Source organism: Acartia tonsa, chromosome 5, assembly GCF_053477335.1.
Source record: "Acartia tonsa isolate MP-2025a chromosome 5, ASM5347733v1, whole genome shotgun sequence".
In the NCBI taxonomy this organism is placed as follows: domain Eukaryota; kingdom Metazoa; phylum Arthropoda; class Copepoda; order Calanoida; family Acartiidae; genus Acartia; species Acartia tonsa.
Window position 1 is genome coordinate 4,447,917 of NC_137264.1, and position 21,563 is coordinate 4,469,479.

Consider the following 21,563-nt stretch of genomic DNA (forward strand, 5'->3'; position numbering starts at 1 on the left):
TAAATGTATGGATAGAAAGATAACTCAATACAGGATACAGGGTGATAGGAAAAAATCATTAATAATAAAGTAGAACATTGGATATATTTGATTTTAAAACAAAACAAAAAAGATATTTTGAAAATTCTTTTTTGTTTAAAATTAGTATATGGTGGACTCTGAACGTAAATAAATTCTATTTATAAATAAGTCCAAAATAAGAGCCCAAAATAAATAAGACATTTTGAAAACTCGTTTTTGAACCAAAAAATAGTAAATGTATCTAATTTTAAAGAGTAGCCCAAAATATTTAAGATATTTTGATACTTGTTTTAAAAAAAAAAAAATTAAAATGGAAGAATAGCCCTGCAAAAATGTCCTATGGCAAAGAATATCCAAAATAAATACATAGAACTTTTGAATGGTAAAAATGGTAGAGACACCCTATTTGCATTTATGTAATAGCAGAGCAAAGCCTAGAAATATAAAGCATTTTTAAAACTCTTTTTTTTCAAAAATAAAAGAACGAAAAAATTAAATAATCAACCTGTATATATGCTAAGGTAAAGAAAAGTAAAAAATAGATTTTCATCATTTTTTGGAAAAAATTGTAGATTCACCCTGTATGTATGTTTTAAGGTAGAAAATAGCCATAAAATACGTAAATATAAAGTAATAAACATTGGAGGAGGCAATATCTTGCATTTTAACTGTATTTACAATATGTTTATATACAAGTTATTTTCAATATTAAATATTTTTAATTTTATTTTAAATAGATTCTATATTATACAGGAAGATTATGTTCAAAAGTAGCAGAACAGTAGAAGATGCTAATAGGATCTATATTTCATAATTATAATCCTTATTTAAAAGTAACAAGGTGTTTGTATCGAAGGATATATCTCGTTAACCGCTAATTTGATATAGTTCTTTATTAGATTGTAGCTTCTCATAGGTCCTTGTAAGGTTTATAATTTTTTTTTAAAGGGGATACCACCATCCTCCCTAGAAAAATCGCCACTTATAAATAAACCCCGCATGCTTTTTTTCATTTTTTTCTGAAGAGTGTGAAAACCTCCCTAATACATCAGAACAGATAGACAAAACCTTATGATATAGTAGCTGCGCTACAAATAAATAAAACACATTGTCTGTACGTCGTTTGGATAATTAATCGAACATGTACGTTGTACATATTTTTTTTTACGGGAGTTAAATACAAATAGCGTGATTTTTAAACCACACAAGGGCGTTTTTTTCGCTTCCTTATGATGTACTTTTTTTATTTTTAAAGGTTTTATACAAAACAGACAATTTTATACAATAGCAAAAAAACAAATATTTAAAATCCATAAAAAATGAAGGGGAAAAAGACCAAAATGGATTAAAAACGCTTATTATTTTGTCTTGAATTAAATGTTCACATTCAATGATTTATGCTATGATTGCACATTATTTCTTACACTTTTAACAAATATTTTCAATGCAGCAATATATATATAGAAAGTCTATATGAACAACTTCTTAATTGGACCAATAGGAACTCAGTGAAGGAACAACCAGACCTTATTATTGGTGAGAATAGGCAGATTTTTATCCCAAGAATTTTATAATTGGATTAGAAATGCGACTAAATATCAAACACGTTCATCTGCTAGTAATCCATTTTTAAGTTGGACGGATATTTTGTCTGATTGTTTATCTATTATCATAAGTCGGATCTACTGCAGTTCACGGTAAAATATTGCTGGTAACGAATATTTCCAAAAATCTATGAATTTTAAAGGCTGCTAGCTGCCAAACGGCTGAACGTACAGATTCTAACCCGCACACCATTTTAAGCGGTATAAGACGGCCTACAAATAATCTGGAATAGTTAATGATGCACAGGGGAAGCTTCATTGAAGAAAAAAGGAGTAAAATAGGCCTTTTTCGCGCATTTCTCTGCATTGCGAGATAATTATGCATTATTGATTTATGGCTATTCCAGATTATTTGTAGGCCTTCTTATGCCGCTTAAAACAGTGTGCGGGCATGATCTATACTTTCAGCCGTTTGGCAGCTAGCAGCCTTTAAAGTTCATAGATTTTTGGCAATATTCGTTACCAGCAATATTTTACCGTGAACTGCAGTAGATCCCATAAGTCTATTTGATGCATCTAAAGAAAAACAATTGAACACCAACTGTTCATCAACAAAAATATTAAATATTTGTTTTTCAGCATCTTATTGTACAATACAGTGCTGTAATTAGATAGTAATAAAGGACATAATATAAAAAAAAATAAGTTCATTATTTGTTTAGAAAACAACATCCAAAGGTAAGTTTAAAATATCCGACCATACGACAAACGAACGTTAACAAATATATAGTGGCAGTGGCAGTATGAAAAATATTTGCCTTTATAAAAAGAATAATAGTACTTTGAAATATAAATTCAACTTCGTAGCTACAGCACATTTATCAGTCTGATATTTTGTGCTCAATGAATGGAGTTAACATATCTATCTATCTCTATATTTTAAAGCTATCTATGTTAATATCTCTCTATCTCTCTAGCTAACAATCTCTATATCTTAAGGTATCTATCTCTCTATCTCAATAGCTATCTAACTGTAAATCGTATTATCTTATTTCAAGAGCTATATACATATCTCTTTATTTATCTATCCTTCTCATTAATTCATCTGTTATTTTGTCTTTTTTGCTGAGAGGAGAGGAGTTAAGTTAGTTTATGTGATTGCCCCGCAGGGTTGCTGGCTAGAACTAGGGGAAATGCTACTGTAAAAATACGAAGAAACGCCCCTTAAGAGGCGCTGTCCCGAAAGGGACTACACCCTACATTTCTTTTATAATTTCTTAAATTTTTCATTCTTATGCTGTATTTATCTATTTTTCTTCCGACTATTTTTTCTATCTATCTATCTATCTTTTTCCGTCTATATTTGTTTCTAAATTAAAGAGTAAAATATATGTATTTAAATTGAGCTTCATTTTTCAACAAAATGTTTCCTTTGGTATACTTACATTTCAGCAAAGTTCATTTGCTTGCAAAAAACATTAAAATAGACATCAGCTGTAAGATAGCCGGCCTCCTTTGAGGAAAGCTACAACCGCCTGTGTAAAAAAAATGTCAACTGGTGGCTTCTGAATTACAAAACTGCAACCGCATCTGACTTTGATATTCAGCTGCAGCTGTTTTGAATGCATTTAAACAACTAGTAAGTTAAAAATAGCAAACAGTCTTGGGATAATGTAATGAAAAAAAGTAGTTGTAATAATGTTAAAAACATTAAAAAAAGGTAAAAATTTAATACTATGCAAAATGATGTTTCTTAAATTTGACTTAAATTTGTAAAAACACTATCATAGATTTTCCCATGTAGATACGCAATTTATTCTTGTTTACAAACACAGACAAATGTAAATAGGCATTGTAAGATAGATAGATGGACATCTGTTTATCTAGTGTCTATTTGTCTATCTATCTATCCATTAGTCTATTTATTCTTGCTTATAAATAGACAAATACATATAAATAGGCATTGTTAGATAGATAGATGGACATGTGTTTATCTAGTGTCTATTTGTCTATCTATCTATCCATTAGTCTGTTTATTCTTGCTTATAAACAGACAAATATAAATGGGCATTGTTAGATAGATAGATGGACATTTGTCTATTTGTCTATCCACCATTTGTTTCTCTGTCAGTCTATCTGTGTAAATCTATCGCCATAACCAACTATCTAATTTATCTATCTATCAGAATCTTCTATTTATCTATCTATCTAACTTTCTATCTAAAATTAAGTATTATCCATACAAAAACAAGGATAACAACATTGACAAAAAATTGACCTCAACAAATCAGATTTTAGAATAACTAAATTAGAACTAATGCCGTTTAAATACTGAATGAAAAGAAAAACTGTTTAATTTTAATTCTGTTGATGTATGTAATGCGTAATTTTATAGATCCTACGCTTTTACAGTTTACCGAAACGTTTTAGTAATCACCATTAACATAATGAAATCGAAGATTCTAACATGCTGAAGCTAACGCTATGAAGCTACCCGTTCCGGACGTAGTGATATTTCCTAATTATAGAGTAGCTTCGCTCCTAATAAGAATATAATTATGCATTGTTTGAGAATAAACAGACTAATTCAACATTTAAACATAATGTTGTTTCATATTTGTGCTCTTAACAAGTAGTACAATATCCTAGCAGCGTAGCAATAAAAAAGGAGCAATCTGACAGTCATTGCTTCATCAATTATGAATTTCTGAGTTTCTGCTCTGATAAAAATGTCAAAAAATGTAAAGACGTGATGTTTAAGAAAATTATACCTCCAACAATTCTTTAGGAAATTGCAACTTTGAGTGTCTGGCATCGGACTGAGATAAGTATTCATAAGAACATGTTGATATACAGTGTGTTTTTTTTATGAGGACTTTTTTGGAAGCAATTTTGCCCCACTTATAGTTATCAGAATTTAATGATTAATTGCTTATTTTCTTCGTTTTTTAAGGCAATTAAAAGAACAACAAAAAAATATTTCAGTTTTCATTTTAAAAGTGCAGTAAAATCTAAAATTCAAAACTTAGGTGTCAACATCTAAAAATGGTTTCAGCGCATTTTTCTTATGCTCAAATATTCAACCTTTTGCAAGAATGGCTGCAAAATACTTCAAAGTTTAGATATAGAGCTAAAAATGTATACAGATATTATTAGGGACATGTACTAGAACATATAAAAGTTTAAAGGTCATATCTCAACCAGGGAGGGAGTACTGGCCCCCCAAAGTCTACTACAGAAAATCTAATTTTTTTCTTAGAAGATTTAGGCATAAGAAAAATGCGCTAACACCATTTTTAGATGTTGACACCTAAGTTTTAAATTTTAGATTTTACTGTACTTTTAAAATGAAAACTAAAATATTTTTTTTGTTGTTTTATTAATTGCCTTAAAAAACAAAGAAAATAAGCCATTAATCATTAAATTCTGATAACTATAAGTGGGGCAAAATTGCTTCCAAAAAAGTTCTCATATAAAAAACACACTGTAGAAGGTTTTGTGTTGACTATATAATCCTATAGCTCTGTCGATTTTTTAAAATATCTATCGGCTGCACCACCAGCAAATAGGGGAAGGAGGACAGCTAAATATCTTAAAACCATCCCAAGACAAAAATTCAAAAATGAAAAAGCCTAAATTTATCCTGGCATCTATGTGAAGATTTTCATAATGAAGAACATAAGGGGGTGGGGGTTTTAATGCAACCATCTCGTAATCAATGTAAAAATGGCACTTAGAATTCGAATTTTGATCTGAAATTTTGCATGAGTAATCCTTGGTAGGTCTATTTTCCCTAAATCGAACAAAAAATTGGAAAAGTAGCGGCTAACGGCTGGCGGCTCATCCGTTTAGCCATTTGTTGGGTATTTTCAAGCGAAATCCATCACGAAACCTCTCTCCATATAATGCTCTTTTCCGATCCAAAACGTTTTCAAACGGTTCTAGCCGGTAGTTGCTGGTACTAGAAATCTAAAAAATGTTTTTTTGTATCATTTCACATGATTTAAAGCAAAAATATGTTTTAAAAAGTTGATTTCTACGTAATTTATGACAGATTTGCCCTAAGAATAGCCATAAAACGGCTAAACGGCTGAGCCGTTAGCCGTTACTTTTTCAACTTTTTTTTCGATTTAGGGAAAATAGACCTACCAAGGATTACTCATGCAAAATTTCAGATCAAAATTCGAATTTTAACTGCCATTTATACATTGATTACGAGATGGTTGCATTAAACCCCTCCCCCCCCCTAGTTCAGTGGTGAGCGAGATTATAACAAACTAAAATTCTTAATACATTATGTAACAGGATGTGTCAGTCATGGAAACTTTTTTATCATACAATATAGTCGACAGGAATATTGTCATCGGAATATCTTATTATGTCAGCAATATTTAATTTTGCTTAATATAAAAATAGGAACATTTCACCACGTAACTCCCTAACTATATGAAGCACAGGATTCGTTCTTATATTTTCAAAAACTAGAGTTCATACCGGTTCTAACGATATGCATAAGAATTTTCTACTATTAACACAAGCCGCGCAATTTCAATTTTAAAATGTCCGCATTTTTTTTGCACACCCTTTAACTCTACATAAGCATTCAAATTTTAATTTTCTGGCATATTATTAACTGGTAAACAGACGATAAATTGATGTGAACTCCTAATCTATTTAGATAAACAAATTACTTCTTTTGAAATCGAAAACTATTGGAGGAAAAGTTTGGACACTGCTAGTATGCGCCAACCAATCAAGATTTGATAAAAGTTTAGGACCAACGAATGAGAGAAAGTGTATATTAAACTTTTTAAAGTTCCCATATCATCATCATTGAGAGTTTTAATTCGATCAAACAATTCTAACATGCTTAATTAAATATACATTTAATTATAAGCAAATCTAAAATGTATGATTTTATATACCTAGTTAAAAATGAATTTCCTTATAAAAACAGCAACAGACCTCTTATAAATACAACATTTTAATAGTAAAGTGTTTGTCAAAAACTGCTAATAAGCCTTATTAGTTGCTTAATTGATTATTAAAAAGTGTTTTTAAAAGGGAAAACTATAACAGTTGGTGGTTTGTAAGATCTTAAAGGACATATAGTTTAATATACTGCCTATTACAGTTACGTAAGCATCTTATCCAAAGATTAATAATATCTAAAAATAGTTTGAATTGTAGAAACACTTTTGTGGTTCTAATTCTACTTCCGTTCTTATACAGCGGCAGAGACTAGTAATAGCAAGATAATAAATGGAGGGGACATTGGAATGGATATTTTAATAGTCCCCAAAAGTTTTACAAACACGGTCTCTATTTAGTTGGCTTAAAAACTGTTGATGCTAATATTAGATCTTAATTAGTTTGTTAAGACTGCCAGTAACTTTTCAATCACTAGTTACTATCAAAATAAGGAGTTTTTTTGTTAATTTATGGGTAGATTAGTTTATTGTCCAACGTTTTATCCTCTAAGATAACTGAACAGGATAGGAAGAGAAAGGGACAATTCCCGAATATCGACCCCTCCCTCCTTCCATTTTCAATATTAGTTTTAAAAGTAGAAAAATTGGAGTGTGGTAATTATTTTTCTAGGAGACGGGCATCCTGTTACTTTTATATAAGGATTTATCTTTCCTGTAATACACTTGTTTATTCGAATATAGGTCCCTGTACTGCTTTACCACAATTTAACTAACAAAGGGTGAGAAAAATAGACCATTTCATACTTTACTTTACATACTTTGTGTATACATATGTTTAAAAATTTTGTAAGTAATGCTGCTATTCTAATAATGGGTATGTCCGTTCGTCGATTTTAGATTACCCACTTCTATTATGTATTTTCCTATAACATGCATTTTTAAAAAATAACTTGTAAGAATTGTAAAATTTATTTTAAAACTATAAGCCAAAATTACAGATATTTTTTTTAGTAGTTACTCAATTACTAACCCATGTCCATTCGTCCATCTGTCTAAATAAGTAGGTTACTAAAAGATGCTAATATGTTATTGTAGACTAGCGGCTAAGCCCTAGGGGCTTTAGGGACACTTAAATAAGGTAAGGGAGGGAGGGGGGAGTCACTTTTGTCGAGAGGTAATTTCATCTAGAAGGGTTATGGTTCTCTCCCCAAAAATAGTTATAATCCTTCCATGTATCTAAAAGAAGCTTCACTGAAAAGAAGAACCTTATCAGTATATTGTCAAAACCAGAAGTAATATTTATATTATGATCTTTACATAGTTTTTCACACACGAAAACGTAGGATTGGGGAAATTTATAACAGTCAAGTTTGCGCTAATTTGTAACGTATTGTTCTAGTTTCCTTAATAATTCTATTAAAATATCATTATGAAATATAAATTAATTCTAAAAATTAACTATTTTGTCGGGCTCGGCATCCGCGCATCAGACAAATAAAATCCGCAGTATTATTATTAAAAATCAGCTGGATGTTTAGATTTCATCCCGAAGGTGGTTAAATTGGCGGTTACGTGAGGCTGGTGACGAATCCCACTGGAGAATACTGATCCCTATCTTTTGTTGTATGTCTGTCTTCATTAATTTTAAATTAAGAAACATATTGCAATTCAGGGAAAACGAATTGGTTTCTGGCAATCATTTGAGATAAGTGGCGTGTAAAAGGAGGGCGTATTCACCTCCCTGGCAAAATCAAGGGGTGTGTAATTAAAAATTATAAGGTAATAGTTGAACAGATAAATAAAATGTCCCTATTAATCTTTTAACATATTTTAAATGTAAATTCCAGTTAATTCGTCACAAGCATATAGGGGACAACTCAAGAAACAGCCTAAAACCTATCTAATGTGCTTATTAAGCATTCCTGGAAACTACATCCCAGTCAGACCATCAATTTTCGAGATCAGAATATTCAAACAAAAATCTTATTACTTTATATGTATTACAAGAAAATAGCTTAAAACCATCACAGGACCAGTAGGTATATTTCCTGAAGAGTAGAGCCCAATCGGTTCAGTGTTTACTGAGATCTTAAGCTTCAGACGGACAGACGGACAGACAGACATCGTTCTACTTTGTATTATAGATAGAATATTATGTAAGATTAAGTCTATTCTAAAGTGGATAATCCTTCGTATTAAATAGCCTAAAACCACCCAAAAGAATCCTAATTTAATCTGTGTACTTGTGGCCACTATTTGTTTATAAGAATACTTGTCACAATGTTGATATTTGTAAGATCAAACATTATTTGTCCTACAGTCTTAAATGCATGGGTATATTACAGGGGGGGGGGCAGTTGCAGTTAAATAAACACCTCCCCCCTCTACCCCCACCCGTATTATTTACAAGGTATCTAAGGCAGAATCTTACAATTAGCATCTGGGGGTAAGATTCACTTTTTGTCAAATTCCCTTATATCCATGTCTGCATGACCTATTCTAGACCCCCACATAATGTTTACATAAGTAGTCTTATTTCCCTCGATAGCCAATAAGCCACAATAATCCGACCAATTCAAAAATGAATTTCTGGTAGACGAACTTTTATAACAGTAGAATATCTTAAAGCAACGCTTTTAATTTAAGAAATTATAAGGTATAGTCTCTTTCGTGGCAACGCACCTTAAGGGGCGATTCTTCGTATTTTTTACAGTAGCTTTTCTCCTATTTCTAGCCCCTGCGGGGGGCTCAAACCCTGCGTGGCCAATTGCCTATCCCTGTGGGGCAATCACCTAACTCAATATAACCTAACCAAACCTGAAATAACCTATAAAAAGTCATTTTAAACATACGACGAATCGCCTCTTAAGGGGTTTTTGCCACGAAAGGACTATTCCCAAATTAAACTATTATCTACATATAGCTGACTTATTATTTACATAAAATTTTAGTATATTAATTTAACCTATTCAATTCTATGGTCTTAACTAGGCGGGGCCTAACCCTTAAAAAATAAAATAACCTAAACTAAACGATAAATTCTTTGTTTCAAAGGTATATTTTCCTTTTAAGATAAAAGATTTAGGTCAGCCTTTATAGAGATCTTAAAAATTTGATTGAGTTTTTCTCTTCCAGGAAATTGATGGTCAGTTTTGAGTCTTTTCAATGAATATACCTAAAGAAACTTTTATGTTAAATAGTGCCTCTTACTAAAGGTCCTGTAGGATAGAGCGACGAAGCTGCTAAAATTGTTAAAAGTGTTGTTTTTTAACCGATGCAATATATAACTAAGAGAATCTTATTTTTCTATCATTATGTTTTTACAAAACATTAGTAAAATTTGTAAATAGCCAATTAAAAAAATATTTTTTCTTAAAAAGGGAAATCTAAACTAATGTTGTAAAACAAAAACGGATTATGGAAAGAAAACGAAGTAGATGGTTTCGTTGTATTTTCACACTAGCTTGTGATAGTTGGTTAGGTTACATAAATGTCAATGATTGCCCCGCAGGGTTTAAGCCTCCGCAGGTGCTAGAAATAAGAAAAAAGCTACTGTAAAAAAATATGACTAAGCCCGCTACTTTGTTTTCTTTTAATTATCCAAAAATATTAAGGAGGGCATTTTATGTTAGGTATAGAAAGCCAATCCGGGTAAGAGAACCCCGCAGGGGTTAGCAACAGGTTGTAAAAATTGTTTCTAACTTTTCAAATTACAATCATTATTTTTTGCTTTATTGTGGGAGGATTATTTTTTTCCTTTGTGCATTAGCGATGTTGTTATTTTTGTTTTAGATACTTATCTTACACAAAAGATACACGGTAAACGGATGGCTTAAGTGTGTTGTTCTTAGGTGTGTTGATTGATATTTCATAAACGGCTTGATTGACTAATTCTAAATGGCGATAGTTTGCTCCTTATTTATGTTTCTTAAATTTTAAAAAGTAGACTATAATCAAGGAAGCTCCAATAAATCTTATTTATATAAACTTTAACTTAAATTTGCTTATTGACGTTATAAGTGTCCCAGATCCTACTGCTGCTTTGTAAGGCGCACAGGGGACGTGCCTTGGCAAAAGCAAAGGTGCATCTCTTTACCCTAGGACTTTCAGACAAAGGTTGTCCATTATCCTTGGGAAGAAATGCAATCTCTTTTAGCTGATATTTGCTGATATCAAAAACGGTTAGTCTTCAATGCCGCAAAGCAGATAAGCATTTAAGCAATAAGTTGGACTGTTAGCGGAATCCCTCCTTCTCCTCATTTTTGGGTAGTTTTTTTATGCTTGTGTTGTACTTTAGGTTAGGTTATATTGGGTACAGAGTAGCCCCGCATGAAAGTCGCTCTGCAAGTTTAGGCTCCGTAAGGTTATATCCATACGAAGAAGTTAATGATACAGGAATCCAAGCCCCCACCCCCTTATTTTCAATAAAAGGGGGGTATTATGTGCTCTCTAAGCACTTTGAGGGAAAGCACTGGGGTGTTCAATCATTTTAGAAAAAGCAAATAGAAAGAGACAGTTTACTCTGTAATAATGGAATGCGGTTTTGATCTCTAGATAATGTGAAATTGATAAATGCGGAAATGAGAAATCGCCATCAAAAACACATCCTCACACCATTATATATATAACAGGGACTTAGGGATAGTAAGATAAACAGGACAATAAAAAATTTAAATGCTAATGCATCAGGTATATAGGAATTACCTAGTAAATTAGTAGAACAGAACAGTAAAGTATTAAACAATAAACTATATTTTTGTACGTCATAATATCTAACTTATTGAGTTTCCAAACAAAAGTGTCAAAAAATTTTAAACCAGTAATTTCAATATACAGAAGGGGTAATTTTGTTGATTTTCATTGTCCATTGTCTTATCCCCTATAATCTCTGACTATATAAACAAATAATAGAACAGGACCGACAAAGATTCTTCCCCCCCCCCCCCCTTTATTCCTGACTCGACCACTTTAAGTCTCATGCAAAATAGAATAGACATTTACACAAGTATATCCTTCATATATGTTATGTAAAATAATTGTATTTAAATTTCAAAGTAAAGTTTTATCCCTATTTTTTAGGAATTTGTCATCCCAAACAAACATTATCTATAAAATTCAAAATGTACATAAAATTATAGAACTGCTTAGCATTCTAAATTGTACCTAACTATTCAGGAATAATAATGCAAATTTTGAAGTTATAAGAATAATTTTAACATGCCTAAACTAAGAATCAGAGCTATACGTCACGCAAAGGCGTACAGACGGACCACCCTAATTATAGAAAAGCCTTTATGTATTCTATTTGTTGACATAATTTAAATCATTAGATTATTCATAAAATATTAATATTTTTAATCAACTTAATTTACAAATTTGTTTACATAGACATCAAAATGCCATCAAGGAATAGTTATTTCTTTCATCGTATTATAAACCGCTTTCCGCGGATATAGAATGTACAATTTTAAGATTAAAACCAGTTTTTTTAGCCCCGAGGTGCCGAAGGCACGGGCTATAAAAACTGGTTTTATTCTTGTGATTGTACATTTTTATATTCGTAGAAAGCGGTTTATAATACGATGCTAGACATAGTTTTTTCGTATGGATGAGAACCGGTTCCTATCCACCGGATTCGAATGAATACGAGAAAATATTTTCCAAGCCACCTTCAGCTGCAGCTTCCTTCTTAGCCGCAAAGCTCTGCAGTTTAATGTACATTTGTCAGCAGCCTGTACTATTTGATTTCTTCAACAAATATAATCTTCATCAAATATCGTCAAAAAATTGAAAAAGCAAAAAGAAATATTTGTAATTAAAGACAAAAATAGAATGTTAAAAACATCATTAGAAAAGAAATTCTTGTGTTTTACACCCCCCCCCCCACTCCCCCTAAAAAAAAGCGGTTGTATCTTGGCATGTTTGTTAATTGCCATGCATAATTGTAACGACCTCTAGATAAAGGCCGTACAATCAAGTCACAAGTCACTCCGCCCTTTAATAGTTAAAGAAAAGAGAATTAAAAGAAAATTTCACCAAAAAACGCCTTTTATTCAGTTTTCTTTAATTGATGAACACGAATAGTTACTCTATAAAATGTTTCAAAGTAATTTGATGTCTTTTTGTATGTAAATTTTGGTTTTAGTGTACTCAGTAAGGGTATAGAGCATTTCACCCCCCTTGGAGATATGACGACTAGAAAATCATTGCATATTCCACTTTTTTTAGATGGTGGTTAAACTATAGAACCCCCCCCCCCCCTCCCCCACCTAAATTGGGACGAAGCCTCTAGAAGCTAAGGACGAAGCCATTAGTAAAAACAAATAGATAGTTTTCAGAAGAAAACAATTTGCTTTAAATATTTGTTCTTTACACGTTAAACTTACATATGTCATTTAATTAGTCTATTCTTTACAGAGATATAGGTATAGAACAATGGAGGAAACAATAATCTTCCTAAAATTTTATATAAAATTCTGTATTTAGAGAAAAAGAGATATCTATTAATTTAAGCGCTACAAATTGTTCATTGTCCTTCCTGGTTTTTAGTAGCGAAGCTACTCTATAATTCGAAATGTCCGTCCGTCTGTCCGTCTGAGACAGAATACGGGAAACGTGATTTTCTCGGCTCCTTTTAAAGATAGACAGCTGAAATTTTTTGACAACATTCCATTATTAAGGAGCACAATTAACTATAAAACATGAAGGGCGGTCGGACCGCTTTTTAGCAGGTTTTGGGCTATTTTTTGTATTTTTCACATTTTTCTCCATATCTTCAGTGTTTATGGTCCGATTTTCAAATTTTTTTCAGTTACAGATATCAAAATTAAATTTCTTGTCTTTTAAAGAAAACAACCATGGTGGTCAGACTGCCTTTTATCAGGTTTTTGGCTATTTTTATAGGTTTTTCATATTTCCCCATATATTTGGTGTTTTTGGTCCAATTTTCAAACTTTTTGGTATATTAGTATCAAAATAATTTTTCCCATTGTTATGAGAATCTTTTATGTAATTTACTTTGACCGTCGTCATCATACAAAATAAAACAAGGTTTAGTGTTTATTTTCTACAATTAATCTATTCTTGATTTTAATAAATATACTTTTATGTATTCCCACCCTCGATTTTTTGTGCTTCACTACTTATGGATGTTGTCATCCTTGTTTACAACCTAATTATTGCCCTTGAAGAAAATTTACAATTTCTAGTGTACAAAAAAATTAAAGAATATATATCCTACTATATAAAGTAGTAAGCTTCATCTGTCTGTAGCGAAGGATCTCGCTTACCGCTAAACCGATATAGTCCTCTATTACAGTGAAGCTTCTTATAGGCTCCAGGAAGGTTTTTAGGCTATTTTGTTGATATAAAAAAGTCTGGGTATGTTTTTTGCCCTTCCACATCCCTTCGAATAGAGAACCCCTAAATGTTAGGGGCGCAGTCGCTAGTTTAATAAATAGAGAAGCTCAACTGATGATAAAATAGCCCTCAATAAATAAAAATAATAGAGGTATCTATTGTACTAGCGGCTTCGCCCCTGGCCTCTAGGGGCTTTGCCCCAAGAGGTATAATTACATCTACCTACCCAGCCGAATTCGTAAAATTCGTAAAAATTCTTTTTTTTTAATTGGGGGGGGAGATTTTTTTGTTTTTGGGGGGGTTGGGGGTGTCCCACTCCCCAAGAAAATAGCCTAAAACCACCACAGAACCAGTAGGTATAATCCCTGAAAACTAAAATCCAATCGGTTCAGTGGTTACCGTGTTATTAAGGGACGGACAGACGGACGGACAGTCAGACGGACGGACAGACATCAAGCTACTTTGTATTATAGTTAACTATAATATTGTACATAATATACATATTAATCAATAAGATACAGCATAATAAAAAAACAAAATTTTTTGTAATAAAAGATTTAGGTGTATCTATAACTAATCTCCCATGACGATCAAATAATGCATCTAATAAATTGACAGATTTTTTTGAATTTACATAATTTTTTTAAAATTGCGTTGAAAATCATATCATTTGGATCAAAAAGCCTTTTTTATTTGATTATAATCTAAAAGTGAAGCTTCTCTATAAATAAGGTACATATGTCCGTAAAGACATAAAAACAAGTTAACATAGACACTTGTTTGAAAATGCATGTATGTTTACAGCAGTAGTGATCTAAAGGGATAAGGCAATGGCAATGGATATATAAATTATGTGGATATTGGGACAGGGAAATTTTGTCGTCAATTTAAGTTGCTAATATAGTCCTCAGGTATTGGTCAATACGCTTCACCATTCTTAGTGGAAGAGATGGGGAAATGTCCTATTTAGAAGATGCTTGGGGGTATGTGGCCTACAAAGACGTCGCAGTTTTTTAAGGGGGGATGGGGCGTTTCAATGATCTGGCGGACGGGTATATTCTGATGAATTGGACGTTTATGGATGGGAGGGGGGTAACTTTATATTAGCCAGCTGGTAGAAACATTTTATCTGGGTATGTGAGAATCTGTGACAATATCCACGTATTCTATATCCATTATTAATATTACAGACACGTTCCTTCATCAAATATTCATATTATAAACATATTAAGAGATTATTTATTTACTTTTCAATAGCGAAGCTGTACTATATGCAGGTTTTACGTCTGTACGTCAGTCGTATTTAGCCTTGATCCTTAAGTTTGTTTTGTTAGAATAGACCTTTAGATTTCAAACCTTTAACCTAAGGTATTGATGATCCTTAAACATTGTATTTTTATCTGGACTTATAATGGTTATTCCTAAAACGATAGGGCACAAGGCACTGTTTTTATTTGCAAATGGGAGGGGGGGGAGGGTGACGAAAAATATCAAAAGGGAACAAAACCGTTTCAAGTGGTTGCAAAATACACCCCCTTCAATTCTATATAAATTAAAATGCACTCACGTAAGATCCATAACTCTATTTTAATGACCTAAATTCATAAAACTGATTTTCCCACAAATTCGCATACAAAATATATTATTTAGCATGCACAATTAATCAAACAAGGGTGGAAATAAGCAAAAACAAGAAAACTTATTAATTGACTATAAACCAATCTTAAAAATACTAACTTATTTTAAATATTCAAATCCTTTAAAAAAACATTCAACAAGTTTCTTTAAGAGACCTCTAGGGGCACTTGAGGAAGATTAAATCCCAAGGCTTATATTTTTTTTAAATTGGGGGGGTGATAATTTTTTTCTAGGGGCGATTCCTCTTCGAAAGGTGGTGGTACCCTCCCCCAAAATAGTTATAAACCTTTCCGGAACCTATGAGAGGCTATCTGTTAAGGAAAACCCGATCAGTTCAGCGGTTAGCGAGATCCTTCGCTACAGACAAAAAAAGCTTACTACTTTATATAATAGGATAACATATATACATATATAGAAAGAGTATAGCTACTTAACGATTATATAACATAGAAAAGTACGTACGTCCATTTTCTGCTGCTTTTTTGTTACACCAAGGTATACATTAATTTACCAGGCTTAATTACCGGAAACCTTTTTCCCGCTCTAATTGAAAATTTGTGCAAACCATACCGAATTTCGGAATTTTTTACAAAGCGGCGTTCAGACAATGTAAGCTAAAGTCCTTTTTAGAAGCGAAGCTACTCGACAACTTTATCTGTCTATCCTCAACAAAAAAGTTATTTAATTAATCGGACTAAAGACAATTATATCTTTACATTTTAGATCAAGAAGAACAGAAAACTGTTATTTAGCATTGTAAGAAATCTTTAGGATCTATCCTAATATATAAGTAGTAAGCGTTTTTTGTCTGTCCCGAAGGATCTCGCTAACCGCTGAACTGATCGGGTTCTCCTTAACAGGGTAAATTTTCATATGTCCTGGGAAGGTTTTTAACTATTTTAGGGAAGAGTACAACCACCCTCCAAAGACAAATGACAAAAAAATCGAAAATTTTTAAAATAGATGGGAGACTTCAACTTAACATAAAGAGAATTATCGTAACATAAAGAAGTAACGTAGAGACTTTAACAAATAAAAACATCTAAAGTGCCACTAGAGGCCTCTAGGGGCATAGCCGCTAGTTATTTTTAAAGTAATACCTATAATAGACAATTTCACCTCATAAACAAAAGATTAATAAATATTTCCCTAGACTCTGACAAATGAGAATCTACTATCAAATATTGTCCAGCACTTAAATTTCACAAATTGTTTTTTCTTAGACTACTATCATTATTATTTTGTTTTAACTATTGCTATTGTTAATGTATGCTATCATCTGTATTGTACTAACACCGGCCTAGTCAATGTATATATGCACTAAGCAAAGAAAAATATAGAAACTTCAATGTTATATGCCCTGCCAAGTTTTTTTAGTCTTTATCGCCTCAAGAATCCTGTCACCAATGTATATGTAGTTAGAATTCTCTGCCATAAGTTAATATAAGACTGTGGTTTTAATGTCATTAAATAACAAGGCATTGAAATAGAATAGTATGGCTGAATGTAGACGTAAATATCAGTCAAGTTTGGTCCTACAGCAATATTATACCAATCACATTTTTAATTGCCATACCGTCGACCCAAACATTTTAATATTTTGTATATTGACCCAATGCATTCGGATTTTAATTGACAAAATTTCTACTTTAAAAAGTCTTCTTTAATTTTTTATGTAGAATATTATTAGAAAAGGATACCCATAACCAGTGCAGTGTATTAAAAACTACCTAACCATTAATCTATATGAATCTATGAAAATTCCTTCAAATATGGATTGAACTATGTCATGTTCAATTTACAACCAATCTTTATCTACAAACTTTACCAGCTACCAAATGCAGGTTTTCACACAGAAAATTTATTTGCCATCCATTTTCCCATCCCAAAGTCCCTGTTTATTACAAACATCAAATTTGTTAGCTGTGCATTTTCGCTAAAATTTATGTTTATACATAACAGTAAACGAACCTCGTAAAAGTGTCGAACTATGACGTCAGAAAAAATTAACAATTAACCAATGAGAAGCCAGTATTCACTGTAATTGACCAATGGTTAAATATATAGCGGTCTCTCATTGGTAAATTGTTATTTTTTTTCTGACGTCATAGTTCGACACTTTTACGAGGTTCACAGTAAACAGGTACCCTTTTAGAAAGCTAAATTTTACTGATCCTAACAAGTTGTAGGATGTCTTTGTATCTGTATGCATGTAGCAAAAGACCTCACTGACTTTGAGTGTTCCTTAAAAGTGATGACCCCCCCCCCCCCCCCATTTTTTAAAGGGTAATTGGGTTTGTTTGATGATTTGCAGCAGTGGCGTGCGGTAGTGAGGTGTCGAGGGGGTGTAAATTAAATGGAAATTAGGAAGACCTTACCTTTTTACACCCCCTAATGATTTCACACACCCCTGGTGAATCGCGTGCACGCCACTGATTTGGTGGTGTAGTATCAAGTTTTAAGAAAAAAGCATGAAAGTTACTTTAACTTTTAATTATAAATTAATAAAAAAAAACTCTGTTTTTTTGCTATATGTAAAGTTGTCTGTGTTGTATAAAAACCCTTTCTTGAAAACGTAACATTTTTTTACACAAATTTTCCCTTGGTTATGTACATTTTTGTCGCAAGTAACAAGAACAAATGTGTTTAATGCCTTGCAGCCAAGACATGATTGAGTAAAAATCGGGCAGAAATTAGACAAGAATAATTAACAAAAATTTCTTCCTTTTAAATTGAAGGAGGGCGGAAGAGCAACTTCTTTATAACTTAAAACATTGAAAAACTGAAAACTAACGGCGGCCATTTGTAAAACTATTAACATGATACGGCGGGTTGTAAATATTTTCAGTGTTTATTTAAAATTCCATATTAATTTTATTAAACCAGATTTAAAGTATATCCGAGTAGTGTTTTTTTTGTCACTTTTCTTTAGGCTGCACTTTTTTTCCGAAAACGTATAGAGATGCTGCGCATCTGAAAAAATAAATTAAAACAGTTAAAATGAAAATTTGTGATTATGGAAGAAAATTGCATCGAAAACAAGAACATTCTCTATCAAAGAGGGCAATAAAGTATGCGTAATGCGTATGTGTAAACTATTTACATATTTAGTTATTTGATTAAAGCATAAGAAGAACAGTCATATGAACCTAATTCATTTACATTACCAGTCAGTCAGTCTGTTTGTCAATTGGCAGTTAACATTGTTTGGATGTTGCTGTGCTACTTATGTTCGTAATTGTCCCTGATATAAACCCTAAGTAGAAAAAAATTGAAATCACCTTTTCACGTAAAAAGCTCAAAAATATTACACGATCAAAATAAATTAGAGTCACTACAATTTTTATAAACATTTGCCCAAGGCGAAAATTAATTAAAAGCGCATGCCATTCGCTTTATTACAGGCATAATTCAAATCTTTCAGTATTCAACCTTTTAAAGCGTTATTTGTTATAGAATGGTCCTATTAGTTTAAAACTTTATAAATAGTAATAAATTACAAGAAATAATGCATGTTCGTCTACTGCCACATATGTTTCATTTATGTTTAAAGCATAATTATATATAGAGCTGCTTCGCTTATAACATTATGTCTAATCGCCCCAGGAATCAATATCAAAAAATCAATGTGAGGATTAAGTCATAAAAATTTTAACAGAAACCTAAAAAAGGACATACTGACATTCAGGAAATCGCTATAGTGTTGTCACGCTTTCAAAATTGTTACAGAAGTCAACTTTTGAAGTTTAAAATCAAGAGGACAATTCTAACATGTCTAAATTGAATATAAGAGCTATCAGTTTAAGACAGACGCACCAATCTTAAAAGTCTCGCAAACTGTTTTCTTTTTTTAAGGGTTTATATAAATGACATGTCCTAATGTGTTATTTTACTATCTGCGAAAAGATGCTTATCTATAATACGATGCGTTAGATAACTATTTATATCAATTCTCAAAATTAAGTGATATTTGAAAATTAAAAGTAATTTTGTTGTCATTCCAAGTGAAATATTTTTTTGTTTCTTTAAATTGCTTTTTAATGATATAAGTTTAAATTTTTAATAGTAAGTAAATTACATGTATAAACTATAAATGTCTTGCCTGGAAAAAACACCTATCCTAATACCTATCCTAATATATAAAGTAGTAAGCTTTTTTTAGTCTGTAGCGAAGGATCTCGCTAACAGCTGAACCGATATGGTTCTCCTATACACTGAAGCTTCTTATAGATCCAGGGAAGTTTTTTTTAACTATTTAGGGGGAATGTTTCACCGAGAAATAACCCCTAAAAAAATCCCCCCCCCCCCTCTCCATCCCCCAAAAAATACATGGTCGACTTCATCCACCCCAAACTACCTAAAATTCCCTAGAGGTCTCTAGTAGTAAAATAAAACAAGTATTTACTTTAGAGAATTTAGGGCCTGTCTGCTTTTAACCTATACAGCTGTTTATGACACCTATTTTGCTCACAACTCGGACATATTTTTACATCTTACATTTCACTGATAAACTTGTATTAATTAAAGTTTTTTATTTTTACCGAAGGAAAAGTTAAATGCAACTTGGTTCTTATTGTATCATATTGTTATTTTACAATTAAAAAGATCTAGTTATATAAAACAAGCAGCTATGCTCCTAGAGGTCTCTAGGAGCACATCAAGAAGGGGGAGGAGTCAATCCTCCACTTTTTATTTTAGTTTTAGTTATTAAAAAATTAAGGGGGCCAGGTTTTTATTTTCGAGATGATTTTTTTAAGACGTACCCTCATCCCAAAATAGCTTTAAACCTTCCCTAAAACTTCACTATTTCGGAGAAGTATGTCATCACAATGGTTAGCGAGATCTTAAGAGACAAACAGACACATAGACAAGATATCTCATTCCTTTTATGTTAGGATCAATATACCAGAAAAACTTCCATAGCCTTTTTGAATTTTGATATAACTTATCTAATTTGCGCCTGTTTATGACCAAGGCATGCACCCTATGCTAACTGTTATTGCAACCCATCTGACTATCCCGCAATAGGCATGTTTTTCAACGTCTTCAGTTATGACATAGTTAGAGATGAGATTCGAACCCGACGACAGGCAGAAGCACTCTGCTTAAAGCTACAGTCGCGGGATATGGTTCGAATAGTTTTTTCCTTAATTAAATTTACCTTAATAGTTCATTGATGATAATATTTTTTTCGCTTAATTATTTTCACTTGATTTTTTTGGTTAATTTTCACTTTTTAATTTTCTTATTTCTAAATAAAATATTATATTTGTCACTTATAGATATGATTATTTTATTAATATTTAACTCTTTATCTTAATGATTTTGTTGATAATTAAGATAATTAATCACTCCGAATTTTATTAAAGCCACTGTTACTTATTATTACATAAACTGTATAAACAGTTTGGTTTAAAATACAACTGAGTGTTAATTTAGTGTAAGCCCTAGGTATGGGAGAACCACTAGGAAGAAGGGAGGGGGAGGGGGGTTAGGGGGTTTGAAATCATCTGTGTATCTTCTATATTATGGATACCTAGTGTGTGTGTGTGTGTGTGTGTGGATAGATAGATAGATAACACCGGATATTTTTCAACAGGTAGATGATATGCCTAGGTGCCATACAAGTAGACATCCAATTTATGTATTTTTAAAAGCGAAGCTTTTCTATAATTAGGGTCGGTCCGTCTGTCCGTACGTCCGTCACAGAGAGTTAGCTCTTTTCGTTAATTTAAACAGGTTAGAATTGTCCTATCGATTCCAAACTTTGCATGATGATTCCTGTAGTAGTTAGGTACAATTTAGAAAGCGTAACAACTCTATAATCATTACCAGAATGTCCGTATGTCCATTTGAAACATGTCGACTTTTTTTACTTTTTTGACAACAAATATTTGTATGTTACAATTATCCGATTTTTCTGATTTTTTGAAAACTGATTCCTATTACAACAAGGTATAATGCTTTAAGCAAAGCATCTTTATAAACAAGTCCCAAAAATGTAAGTATGTCCTTAAACAGTATCGTCAATTTATGCAGTATTGCAACAAATTTACTTACAATATTGTTT

At 32.0% G+C, this 21,563-nt stretch overlaps 1 protein-coding gene across 2 annotated transcripts in view; it reads right to left on the reverse strand.

Moving 5' to 3' along the window:
• LOC145318556 (uncharacterized) overlaps positions 1–20,970 on the reverse strand; it is a 547,717-nt gene extending 526,747 nt beyond the window's left edge. For both annotated transcript variants that reach the window (XM_080159918.1, XM_080159917.1), the window contains exon 1: positions 20,655–20,970. The gene's annotated coding sequence lies outside the window, so the exon portion shown is untranslated. The remainder of the gene's footprint in view (positions 1–20,654) is intronic.
• Between the last annotated feature and the right edge of the window lie 593 nt (positions 20,971–21,563).